Below are 13688 nucleotides of genomic sequence, written 5' to 3' on the forward strand. Positions count from 1 at the left end.
GAGTTCACGCGCGTTTGCCATCAGGGAAAATGCGAGAAAAGCACAAGAAAACTTCTGAAAACGCAGGAACACAATAATTTCCGTGCGTTTACCGAACGGTGAACGCTGGAAAACATGCGTTTTCTTGAATTCCCTTGAATTCGCCGTCTCGGAAAATACAAGAAAACAGGAGAAAACTTCTGTGAACGCGGGAATGCACTATGCTTTCCGTACGTTAACCAAGCAGTGAGTTCTGGTAAACAGTGTGTTTTCCGAAATTTCACGGCATTTGCCGTTCCGGAAAACAAGGGAAAACGCCGGTTTTCAATTGTTAACCACGGATGAACGTGAAGTTTTACACCGGGAAAACATCTGTTAACACAGGCAAACAAGACATTCGCCAAGTGTTAACAGACCGGTAAATTCCAGAAAACAGGCGTTTTCCGGCGTTCACCGTAATGGTAAACTACCGGATAATGGAACGAATACTCAAATTCCCCGACAGCAAAACAACTGGAAAATCTTGTATTTTCCGATTGGTGAATACCAGTAAATGTAAGCAAATGCCACGTTTTGCGTAAATTCACCGCGCGTTTTCTAAAAGGTAAACGCCACTTTTTTCGCCGTGGCTGTTAGGGATCCTAATTCCACGCGCTTGGGATAGCTCTTTCTTCGAGGAAAACGAAGAGAAACGGCTGTGGACAGACTAAGAGCTCAGCTTTAGATATGTAGAGCTGTTATGAATTAGCTGCCAAACTTGAGACAACCTCGTAAACAACTGTAGGTGTTAACTGAGAATTCATTTCGACAACTAAAGAAAGTTTAGTTAGATTACTACTAACGCAATTTCTGCAATTCTTCGTCCTTCCACTTAATTAACTCTAGCATATCAGGAAGGAAATTTCCTAGGTAGGTATATTGCTAAATACGTTTTTGACCAATCACAGTGCACGTAGTATCTCAGCTATTCTATAAAGCAGCGTGAAGAAACGCTTCCACACAAACACGCGAGACGATCGTTAAGTTAATTCTTTTTATTTCTTACTCATAATCATTTTTTAACGTGATATTTTATCCGTTTCAGCGTCTTAAACTAGAACTTAAATCTCAAAATTACAATATTATTTTTAAAATTTTTCATTTAAGTTTATCACGATTATCCCTCCAGGTATGCTTGTTCATTTTTTTCCTTTGTCGTAGTCGTCAAAGACATTAATCCCCGCAATTCCCCCGCATCGAGTGCTTCTTGCCAGTTCACAAATGCTCCTTTTCAACTTTTCGGCTCTTTTCCCCTGTAGGTGAAAAAATGATAATAGTAATAAAACAAAATACAAAGCAATTTCTCTCCAAAGAAATTTGTTTCCATGTGAAGAAATATGACATGCTTCTTCTGCACCTTCGGCGCCCGATTAACTTTCTCTTCGGTGTGTACCCCTTGAACAATGCACTCTGTGCCTCTGAAAATCCAAAGTATCTTCATTGACCTTATTTAATTAAGGGCTTAAACGCAGACGCTTATTAAAATAAGAATGTTTCCATGAAAAGCCCTTTCCTCTTTCTTGATTAGTTCTTTGAACGTTCAAGAATCACAATCCTGTTTAACCACTCTTAACTTCATTACTGTTATTTACGATGCCTGGACACAACTCTAAGCAGTTCACACCTTTCCTGCTCACTCAATACATCTATCAAAGCGGCCCAACGACATTGCTAAGAAAGATAAATAAACTGTCTAAAAGTCCACAAAGTGATGAACGTCAAACCTCTCCTTCCAATTCTCTTCTTCCCGGAATTTTAGTGGTAAATCCTCTGAACATTCAAGAATTACAATCCTATCGAACCAATCTTGACTTCATTCAGTTATACTAATGTTATGTCATTTACCAGAGCACTGGAAAAGTTGAAAATTTACAGAGTATGTAAAATAACATGTAATTAACATGTAAATAAACAAAAAGAGACTGTAAAGATTAATTTACATGATTTTTCCCCTTTTACATGTTTTGGAGGTTTCATGTAAAAAACATGTAAATATTTCAAGTGAAACATGTAAATGATGAAGAAAACACTGTAAATGTTTCAAAGCAAAGGGCTAAGATCATGTAAATAACATGTAAACTGTGCCTGCAGATACTGTAAATAGCCTGTAAATTTCTTGTGATTCAACCTGGAAACCCGTAAATAACATGTAAATTTAATACAGGGAGGCTGCCATAATACTGTAAATAACATGTAAATAAAAAGGGGAGGCTGTAAACAACATGTAAATAAAAAAGGGAGGCTGTAAATAACATGGAAAATGAAAACAGGAGCTTGTAAATAACATGGAAATCGAAAAAGGGAGCCTGTAATTCATAAATAGTAAAATGATTAAGAACTATACTGTTGTCAGCTACAACGAGTGAAAATTTTGCAATTTAGGCGTATTACCAAATTAAAATTGTTTGCAAATGGATACCTGTCTTAAATATATACTAAATTCACAAAGTCAAATGTAACATAATGATAATACCTTTGTCATAAAATGAATGAATAAACTGTTTTTTTCTTACTAAGTAATTAATGTAGGATTAAATTAGCCTTAATAATTATTATGAAAAATGTCGGAGGCACGATGGCCTCGTAGTTACATGTAGTGAGCTCAACTCCTGATCGAGCGGTCCGGGTTCAAGCCCTAGGCAGGTACATTCTGTTGTGTTGCTGGGCAACACACATTACTCTCAGTGCCTCTCCACCCAGGTGTATAAGTGGGTACCAGCGAATTTAATGGTGGGGTAACCCTGCAATGGACTGGCATCTCATCCAGGGGAAGTAGAAATAGTCCTAGTCGCTTCCTGCTACAGAAAGTGGGATAAGCTCCAGTCTGTTGGGCCACGTGGCTCATATGCAGACTTAACCTTAAACTTATTATGAAAATTACTGCAATGTAAGTGTGAAATATTGATCAACTTTTTTCATAGAGTGAATTGTTCTTTTGAAATAACAGAAAATGGGCAGAAAAAACATTTACCACAAGATAGAGATTGACATTTTAAATTCATCATAAAAACATTCATGCCAAAGGAATACTACATTGCATAACATAAAACAAGGCTTCTGACATCTTTTAGGCTATGTTTACAAAGTCACAGTTTCCTTCTTTTTCCAAAACTGTACAGAATCCAAACAGGACAAACATTTTGGACCCCTGACAAAACATTCACTGTAAACAATATTCAAAATTTTACTTTTTCTTTTTGTGATAAAAAAAAAACTGTACTGTAAAAAAAAAAATTCATAGGGACCTGTTGAAATTGAAAGGCCTATCTAGTACCATAGTTCCCATAACACATCATAAGTTAATAAATTATTGTTCTGGTACTACATGTATGTAAACATAGCCGTTGCTTTTTATGATGAAATCTTATAGCTGCTGTATCGAACAATAAGTATCAACCTAGCAATCTAAGATATTCAAATTTAATGCTAATTCACTAACACAGGTACAGTGTAGGTGATACTTCAAAGCATTGAAAATAATCTTTAAAGTGGTTGAATTTATGCCAGAAAGTGTTGAAGGTCATCATGTTAGATTGTAATGCACCAGGGGCCCATTTCTCGAAGGTCCCAAAAAGTTTTCGCACCTAGAAAGCCATACCAAAATCTGAAATCTTATGCTTACAGAGCTGTTTTATTCGCTTATTCTCAATATGAACAGAGGTTTCCTTCACACAAGAAGTTTCAGGCATATACAGCTCTTAGTTTTTAGACACAGCTCAATTAAAGATGGCTTTATGGGCCCAAAAAGTTTCCAGGGCCTTCAAGAAATGGACCTCGGACCCCTTATAGAGTCATAGGTACTGTAGACTTCTCAGTGGCTGATTTTTTCCTGATCAAGCATCAATGCCAAGGAGTATGCATGTATTGACCACTCTCAATTTTACTTCATCCTACAAGTAACATAAAACATTTCGTTAAATAAGATAAGTTATGTCTGAGTATGAATCAGCAAATTCTGTGTATGATATCAATCAGCGAATTTTACACTGGAGTTATTATTTTGTTTCTTATCATTCCAATTTATACTGTGACATTTGAAATCGGACTGTAGCCGGTCATGTTGACCGGCCAAAGTAATTTTAGCTCGGTCACGTCTCATTTCTGACTGGTCAAGATATTTACAAAAAAATCAAGTACACGTAATGTGAGCTAAATTAAACCCACAAATATAGTTTGTTTGTTCCAGTCACTGCTAGACCGTTTAAAGATTGGCTTAATATTTTTCTGAACAGATTTAACCCCAGTCGCTCGAATGGCATTTCTATCGATCTTGAACGCATGACAAACAGCAAGCGAATGGTCTTTAGCCGTTCGAACAGATACATGTATGCATTGGCGTATGTTTTCATTAGAGGTCACGATAAAAAAGAGATAAAAACTCTCAGATTTACAGTTGGGGATTTGATTGTTTATTCAAGAATGAACAACGTGACCGTCTCAACATGACATGACTGGTCAACATGACCGGCGAGTGAAGTTTTTGGCCGGTCAAGTCACCATTCTGGCCAGACATTGCCCGTTGACCGGCCATTATTTTGAGCCCTGAATATTCATCAATCAAACAGATCATACATCTACATCTGTAGCTACTGTGTGACAAAAAATTTGCATCTCTGATTGGAAAGCACTGAATGTCAGAGGATGTAGAAGAACTAAACTCAAAATCCATGGCAGTAACTATTCAATGTTCACTATCTCCTACATTGTAATAATCATGGACAATAAATCAAACTCCTATCAAACAATGTTTAAATAATAAGTCAAGTTATTTGCAGGCACAATTTGATTGTTTCTTACGTGCACTTATGCTCTATTGGTGGACAAAGGTACAGATGATGTCATAAAAGTTTGTTTTTGTTTCTTTGTTATGTATTACGAAGCAGACAGATTCTATGTTGTTGTGCATCTGTTCAGTAATAGATCACAGAAGACATCAAAATGTGGTAAAAACATCAGTGACACACACCTGAAAAATTCACAGATTCTGTGACACATTCTAGTAATGGCTTATGTGACTATTTTTTGTTTTTACCACATTTTGATGTTATCTGTGATCTACTCAAGGCAGGAAAAAACCCAGGTCTGATTTCCTCAGCCAAGTAAATTTTGCTCTTGGGCAAGCAAAAATAGAAGTTCAGTGGCCCAGTGGGCAAGTGAAATTACAATGTAGCGTCAGTAGTCTTGTGAGTCTGACTAAAAATGCCAGCTTGATAAATGATAATTTCCAGTCATTCCATTTCAAAACTTAACACCTAAAGATTAGTTAATTATTAGGTTGAAAGCAAGAATTAGTTTGGAATCCAAGTGTACTTCATTCGTATTTGTCCTCTGATTTCCTTACTGGCCACCACACTGGCAACTAATATTTAAGTGGGGCAAGTGAAAACTGAAATTGACTGGCCCACTGGGCAAGTGACTTACAATTTTTTTTCCTGCCCTGCTACAGATGCATGAACAGATGCATGACACATGAAACCTACATGTATTTGGTATGAGCCCAATTTCGTACAAGTAAAACGTACAGCTGTGACAGGGCTCTAAAGTGCTGTCTGGTCATCCCAGGGTAAGGTAATCAATTGAAATCAATCCATAAATTGATATAAATCAATAAATTGAAATTAATGTAAGTGTTATCAGTGCTATCGATCAATTGAAAGAAATTCGTACTCACATGCTAGGAAAGTTTCAAGTTATCAGTTTGATTTTACCAAATTTATCAGTCATTAGAGAATCAATTGAAAGTTGGTCTCTCTTTGTTAGTTCACCTAAACTGTAGAAAAATTGTCCCTCAACACAGTGTTTGATTGTAACTTTTTTTATGCAGATTTCAAAGGCACTACCAAAAACCCCCAAAACATAGTCCCTGATACATGTATGCCAGCAAAATATTCTGTTTACGAGATACAATGTTATGTTTTTATGCAGTTGTATTCATGATTTCATATTTCACTTTAAATCTTTTGTTCATTTCTTTCTTATTAAATGTTGCTTAAAAGATAAGCTATTATCAGCAAAATTGATAATGCTTATTGAAAATTTGATCACAATCGATGACTCATGACGAATCCTTTTATTGATTTCTGATATCATTGACTAATTTCTATTGATTGTTATGAAATAATCGATTGACTATACTGTGTCATCCAAGACAAGTAGATTTTCCTGCCTGGGCAAGTTACTCTTCCTTTTTTTCAAGTCCTGTGTAGTTTTCACGACAGTTTGAGGTACATGTATACCTCTTTATAAAGTATCATAGTGTTTTTTTTGTGAAAGAAAATACCACAACATTTAACTTACTACAGTATCAGCACCAGTGGGTGCAATGTCCATGTACAGTTGTGTATAACAGCATATTGTAACTTGCATGTAGGTACAACTGTAGACACTTGAGTAACTTCAGAATACTTACTCTAGCATAAAAGAAATTTCTCTGCTGAAGATGGCACATTACATGTCCTGTGCAGAAAAAAAGAGTCCTGTGTAGTTTTCACGACAGTTTGAGGTACATGTACACCTCTTTATAAAGTATCATAGTGTTTTTTTTTTGTGAAAGAAAATACCACAACATTTAACTTACTACAGTATCAGCACCAGTGGGTGCAATGTCCATGTACAGTTGTGTATAACAGCATATTGTAACTTGCATGTAGGTACAACAGTAGACACTTGAGTAACTTCAGAATACTTACTCTAGCATAAGAGAAATTTCTCTGCTGAAGATGGCACATTACGTTTTAGCTTACTAGCATTCACATCAGAGGGCAACATAACCTTACAAGAGCATGCATCAGAAAGAATCATGAGGTGCATATAAGCCAATAACAAATGTCGCATGCTCATGCTCAGTTATCGAGAACAGATAATAACAGATAATAAAGCTCTTTATGTACGGCAGGTAAACATCACCAAAGTCGATTCCACAAGCAATGTAACTTCTCCTTGATAATGACACATTCTCAACCAAAGGCAAAACGAAATGTATACGTATCTTGACGTTACTTTACTCTGCTCGTTCAATTTATGCAAAACTTGCTTACCTGTTGTTTTTGTTGCCTGTAATCGCTATCTTCAACTTCTGGGTAACGGTAAACTTTGCCTTGAAACCGTGCACGGTGACGAAGCGAAGGTAGAGTGGATTTTGGCCCGCTAAAAAAGAGCTCGAGTTCGATGCAAGTTCCAACGAACTGCCAAACATGGCGGGAGAACCGAGAGAACCTGGTACCTAACATGAAGACCGCTGATTCCTGCTTGTTGGAGATCGGGCACTCACAAGGCTGGTATGCTCTTATAAAGGGACTGGGATAACAGTGATGGCAATGAAAGTACAAAACGGTAGAAATCACCAAAAAACAAAACAAAACAAAACAAAAAACAAGGAAACAGTGAACATGCAAGGGCAGATTTAGTTGTATTAATCTTACTTGTAGAATGTGCATGTTTCGGAATATTTAACGCTCTAAATCGATGATATTTCGTTCATTCTCAGCGGTTCAGGGGCACAACTGTGACCTCGAACTTTCGCGATATGAGAAGTTTAATGTTTGTTGTTTTCGGATTGTTAAAAATGTCATTTTGGGTACCGAAAAAAAGTCAGCTATCATTTTCGGAAAGGCGATAAGACCTAACGTTTTCGGAAAATGGACAAAAAAGCCCTAATAAGTTCGAGAATACTCAAGCTCCTCTAGAATAACCGAACAGATAAATTTTTTTTGCGCAACCTAAAATTAACCTACAGAGCTTTGAAAGTACACCAGATAGCCTAAAACAGCGTTGAAAAGCATTCGAGAGGAAACGGTCGTTGGGTGTCCCTTATGGTTCCCTGCCTAACCTAACTCCGCGTCAGTTCAAACTCGGTCACCAGGGCTCTTTCCGTCTTGAACTCACACAACACGTGACGCTTTCATGGTCCTTCATGAATAAATACGTACGTGCCCGAGAATTAATTTTTCTCTTTTCTAGAGACGTAAGCTTGGGACCCCTGTATGTGCAGTAACAATTCTAGTTTTATTTTGTCGTTGTGGATGCGCGGAAAGTTCACAAGAAGACAGCTTCGTTAGTGCGGTGTCGCACCCGTGCAACTTCTAGGTTTTCCATTTACATGGTTTTTACGTGTTTCTTACAGGCTCCCTTTCTTTCATTTACATTGTTTTAACATGTTTCTTACAGGCCCCCTTTTTTCATTTACATGGTTTTTACATGTTTCTTACAGGCCCCCTTTTTTCATTTACATGCTTTTTACATGTTTCTTACAGCCCCCCTTTTTTCATTTACATGGTTTTTACATGTTTCTTACAGGCCCCCTTTTTTCATTTACATGGTTTTTACGGGGTTACAAACATAACGTTTCCAGATTTTTTACAGCATTCGCTTGAATTATTTACACGTTCCTCACATGGTTTAGCAAAGCAATTTACATGTTTTTTTACAAAGCCAGATACTGTAAAAGTGCGTAAAATATTTTACAAGTTTTTACATGTTCTTCAAATGATCATTGTCGACAAAGACAATGTAAATCACTATTTACAGAACATTTACATGCTGTACTAAAAGCTGTAAATTTCCTGTAATTTTATTTTACAAAACCCTAACATGTAAATTGTAATTTACAAAGAATGTAAATCAAGATTTACATACTGTAAATTACAATTGACATGTCCATGTAAATTTTCAACTTTTCCAGTGGAGTAACCACCAGCGCACTTAGTCTGAGCACAAATCTAAGTATCAAAGTCCAACCTGTCCTTCCTGCTTACTATGAAAGCCCATCTGCATTGACTAAAGAAGAGGCGACAAACTGTACGAAAGACAAAACATTAATGCTGTCTAACCTTTTCTTCCAATTCTCTTTTTCCTATATTACCGGTGAGGGCATCACTCTCGGCAGCCAAAGTTGCGAGCAATAACAGAGCAGCAAAAACTACAACAGCTCGGGTCTTCATTCTTCATATACTTCAGCAGGTCCACAGCGCGTAACTTAGTACTCCAACAGACTTCTTTTGTCTGTATATAAAGAGAGAGTCTCTCTTTACATTTCTTTTCAGAAGCCAAAATGACATTTATGATTAATTAATTTTTGTAACTAAATCTGCTGTAAGCTCAATACAACCGTCCGTTTGATGAAACCCTATCCGAATGTATTTCTTGATGAATGACTTCTGAAGTTAAACGCTTTACACGAGCTTTTCTCTGTCTTGTGTTATTGTTTTAACATACAAACACTGTAATTTCAGACCATTTTGCCTACCAGCCAAAATGGCGTCGAAAACCGTGATTAGGCGTATTTGTCTTGACCCTAAAAGAGTTACAGCCGAGACTTCTCGCATGTAAATAAAGAAAGTAACGTAGATACAAGTTGTGAAACAAAAACTTATTCAGCAAAAGAGCTAAAAAAGCTTATAGAAAGATTATAGATTATGTCCAGTTAAAACAATTTATTTTATACCTGCACTTTCAACATCAAAAAAGAGTCAACAAATCCGTGTGCATAATTAGTTCGAATTCTTACTGATAGGAAGCTAGGGACAAGTTGTCCCACAAAAAAAGCAATTAAACATAGAGCCTATTAATTACGTTTCTAAAAGGAAGCTTTCATAGTCAACTAATAATTTGCTGATACCTGCAGGGGTTTTTACTTCCTTCCTGTTTGTCTTGTCAGATTGTAGATTGCTTGCTATTTCTTTTATATTAGTAAGAAGTAATTTATTTATTTGTTATCGGCTAGTCATGTGTGGTAAGGAGTGACTCTTCGACAGCGTTTCGGACTTTTTCAGCGTTCCCAGTGTTAGTCCATGCATCTTAAGCCTTGTGTTCATGAAACTGTCTTCTCTCTTAATGATTAATTTTAGAAGCTGCTAGGGATCCTCATTCTACGTGCTTGGGATAGGTCTTTCTACGAGGGAAACGAAGAGAAACGGCTGTATACAGACTAAAAGCTCAACATTAGATATGCAGAGCTGTTATGAATTAGCTGTGAAACTCGAGACTTGATGAAAAAACAACCTGATAAGCGCTTGTAAACAACTGCGGGTGTTAACTGAGAATTCATTTCCCCAATTAAGGAAGTTTAGTTAGATTACTACAAAGCAATTAGATTAATGCCTTTTTGAGTAGATTGGAGCTAATTTGGCCCAATCCAGCCTGAAAATCTCCAAAATGTCCAAAAAATGTGGCCAAAGTTGAGCGAAATAACAGAGCAGCAAAAATTACAACAGCTCGGGTCTTCGTTCTTCAAATGCTTGACCTACAGCTCGCCACTTAGTACTCCAACAGATTTCTTTTATCTGTATATAAAGAGAGGGTCTCTTTATATGTCTTTTCAGAAAGTAAAATGACATTTATGATTAGATCATTTTTGTAACTAAATCTGCTCTTATGCTTTTAGCTCAAAACACCCGTTCCCCTACAAGAATATACTTCTTAATGGATAGCTTCTGACGTAAAGTGATTTATACGGGTTTTTCTATGTCTCATCTTATTATTTTAACATACAAACGCTAAGTGGTCAATCTGTAAAAGGGTGCCTTAGGTGGTCTTCGTTATATCGGGGTAGTCGCGCTGTAGTAATGATATTCTATGTTACTAATATAAACGAATACAAAGCAATCAACAAACTGACAAAACATGAAAACAAAAAAAGGAAGTAGAAGCCCTTACAGGCATCCGCAAATTATCAGTGGACAGTGAAAGCTTCCTTTTACAGACATAATTTATAGGCTCTATGTTTAATTGCTTTTTTGTGGGACAATTGGTCTCTACCTTCTTATCATTAAGAATTTGAAACTATATGCATACGGATTTCTTGACTCTTTTTTGATGTTGATGGTGCACTTATTAAGTAAACTATTTTAAATGGACTTAAGCTTTTTTTAGCTCTTCTGCTGAATCCTTTTTAGCTAAATTGAGCTTTATTTTGTCTTGTCTTTTATTTAAAAAGTACCACTTCAGCACAAAACCAAAATAACCGGTGCATGTCCAAAGTGAAACTTCCGCTTCAAATTCCTCCAGCGTAGTGTGGATAGGGCCTCCCTTTCATCAAATAAACCTCAAGTAGTTAAAAAAAGGCATACACATTATGCTGGTTTCCAATATAGGTAGTTTTTGTTGATACTGAATTAGGACTTTAAATTTCAAACAAGGGCCGAGACGTCCGCATGTGTAAGATTTCTTAATAATCATGAGGAAGGTAGAGACAAGTTGTCGCACAAAAAGTAGTTAAACAGAAAGCTCATTGGTTACATTAGTTTGCAATTAAGTTAGTGTTTTAATAATGAGAAAGTAATTTGCATTTCATTAAAGGGTCAAGATTTCTTCATGCGGAAGATGAAAGAAAAAAGTTGTCCCACGAAAAATATAGCTCAGCGAAACGCTAAAAGCTTATAAACCTTATAAATCATGTCAAGTTAAGATAGATTGTTATAATTAATTAGTACTTTCCATATTAATACAAAAGGGCGAAGATGTTTCAAATTAACACTTTTCTTGTGACAACTTGACTCTGCCTTCTTATTAATAAGAAATCTTACACATGCAGACGTCTTGTTTGAAATTAAAGAACTAATTAATTATTGTAGAAATAGCAGCAACTCTGAAAACAAATCCGAGCTCCAGATGGGATTTCAACCCACGCCCCTCCGTGATCTAGCTAGATGTTCTAGCCACGGAGCAACTGGAGACTATCACGAGCAAAGGTAAAAATGTGGGTCTTTGGCTGGAACCGAATACCGCAGTCACACAGCCTAATAATGACTCTTAACAGCATAGCGCAGTCAGATGTGGTAACACTCAACTGTCCATTCCTGTTCCCACAGCATTTCTCGTTCTCCCAAACTTTCAATCGTGTCTCCATAACTCGATAGGAACACCGAAAATGTTTTCTATTTCTTAGAATAATTATAATGTAAAGCGCGGGTGACTTCTATAAGAGACTTCATGGGATGCAATGATTTTACATCATCTCGTTCAAATCAAACTGGGAACTGTTCACAGTGCAATCGATATCTTCCCTTTGCACAGTTTGTTTTCCATCCTGAGCTGGCTGGCGCGAATATAATGTAGGAAGAGTTCAAAAAGCTTCTGCATATTTTTCTGATGATGCAATCAACTTCGAAGATGGGAGCACGTTTCCGAGTATTTTATAACGTTAACCTTACAAGCGAATACTTTTCAAGGCTCCATCATACACTGTCTTATAACTGATTGACAGCTAAAACGTTTTATCAAAGTCCTATCTATCGTCATCGCGCACGCGTATGCTTATAAATTGCTTATTCGATTCATTCTCGTTTAATTTTCTATTTTCTTCTTTTTGCTTTTTGCCTTCCGCCATCCGCCTTCCGCATGCCGCCTGCCGCCTGCCGCCTGCCGCCTGCCGCCTGCCGCCTGCCGCCTTCCGCCTTCCGCCTTCCGCCTTCCGCCTTCCGCCTTCCGCCTTCCGCCTTCCGCCTTCCGCCTTCCGCCTTCCGCCTACCGCCTTCCGCCTTCCACCTTCCGTTGTCCAGGATGCAAACCTCTGAAAACAGTGTTTTGAGGTTTTTTCTCGAAAATGGGAAAAAGTTTACTAATATTAACTATATTAACCGAATAACAGTGCAAATATTTCATAAATTGAAAATTTTATTCATTCATGACCTGGATAATTTGTCCTTTGCCAATCTTGAAAGTTCCACAGCATTCGGTTAAAATCCAATAAAGATATCGTGTTTGAAATATTGGTGATCTATCTGTCTGTTTGGTCTCAATAAGTAAAGCTTTAAAGTTTTACTTCGGTCTCCGAGAACCCAAATTAGCCCTGTTACCGGGGGTGGGAGGTAGAAGCGAGGGGGGGTGGGCATATCGAAAGGACTTACATAAATGTTCCATTGAATACCTGAATACACACGAGTCATAGAAATGTTAACCAAGTATTAGGGGCGTTTATGACGGTAAAAGAAACAGTATTCAGGACCATGATGAAAAATTCTCGTAAGCACACATCCTTAAAGCTTTTATGTGAAACATAATTAAAGTATACTAAATTGAATCCATTTTGTAAGTACTTTTGACTGTAAACAACCGTTGCTGTTGGCGTTGCTATGTTGAAATGGAGCTACCAGTTTGCAGATTTTTTAATTTAAACTTAAATCAAGGGTCAATTAGAGCAAAATTGTTTCAAAATATGTTTTGCAAGTGGTCAAAAATGTTGAATCTTCACGTTTCTGAAAAATTGTTTTCTGTACAATTAAATTTGAAGGTTTAAGACCAACTTAAGTGTTGAGTGTTCAAGTTCATCCGCTGTTTCCCAGGAGATGACTATCCCTTTGAATGCTTGGTTTACCTGGACAGCTGGTGGGCAGTTCCTGCAGATAGGCTCAGCCATTTCTTTTAATTTCTTCTTTGTTTTGAACCTGCGCTGGTTCAATTTCAGCTTTAGAGCATCACCGTACGGGTGCTAGATTTCTCTTCCATTTGCAAGCGATGAGCACCAGGTTCACATTTATTTCATAAACTTCATAAAAAAGATCTTTCTTCACGCGTGCGTAACACATGCGGAGATGATGCACTATGCTGCGTCAAACTATAAACCGCCGGTTATGGAGTTGTGACGTAGATTAAACGTCTGTGAGCTTTCCCGCGCTATCTTCCTTCGCCGCAAATCTTATTTTACCTTCCCTTTGCCTGTTGAATGAATTAGG

At 37.2% G+C, this 13688-nt stretch overlaps 1 long non-coding RNA gene across 1 annotated transcript; it reads right to left on the bottom strand.

Annotated features, from left to right (window-relative positions):
• Positions 1 to 1010: 1010 nt before the first annotated feature.
• Positions 1011 to 9148, bottom strand: LOC145496384 (uncharacterized). Its single transcript, XR_014050542.1, has 2 exons — positions 8847 to 9148; positions 1011 to 1271 (listed from the first exon to the last, which is right to left on the bottom strand). It is a non-coding gene; the product is annotated as an uncharacterized LOC145496384 (long non-coding RNA).
• Between the last annotated feature and the right edge of the window lie 4540 nt (positions 9149 to 13688).

The sequence above is a fragment of the Orbicella franksi genome, chromosome 9 (genome assembly GCF_964199315.1).
Source record: "Orbicella franksi chromosome 9, jaOrbFran1.1, whole genome shotgun sequence".
Lineage (NCBI taxonomy): Eukaryota > Metazoa > Cnidaria > Anthozoa > Scleractinia > Merulinidae > Orbicella > Orbicella franksi.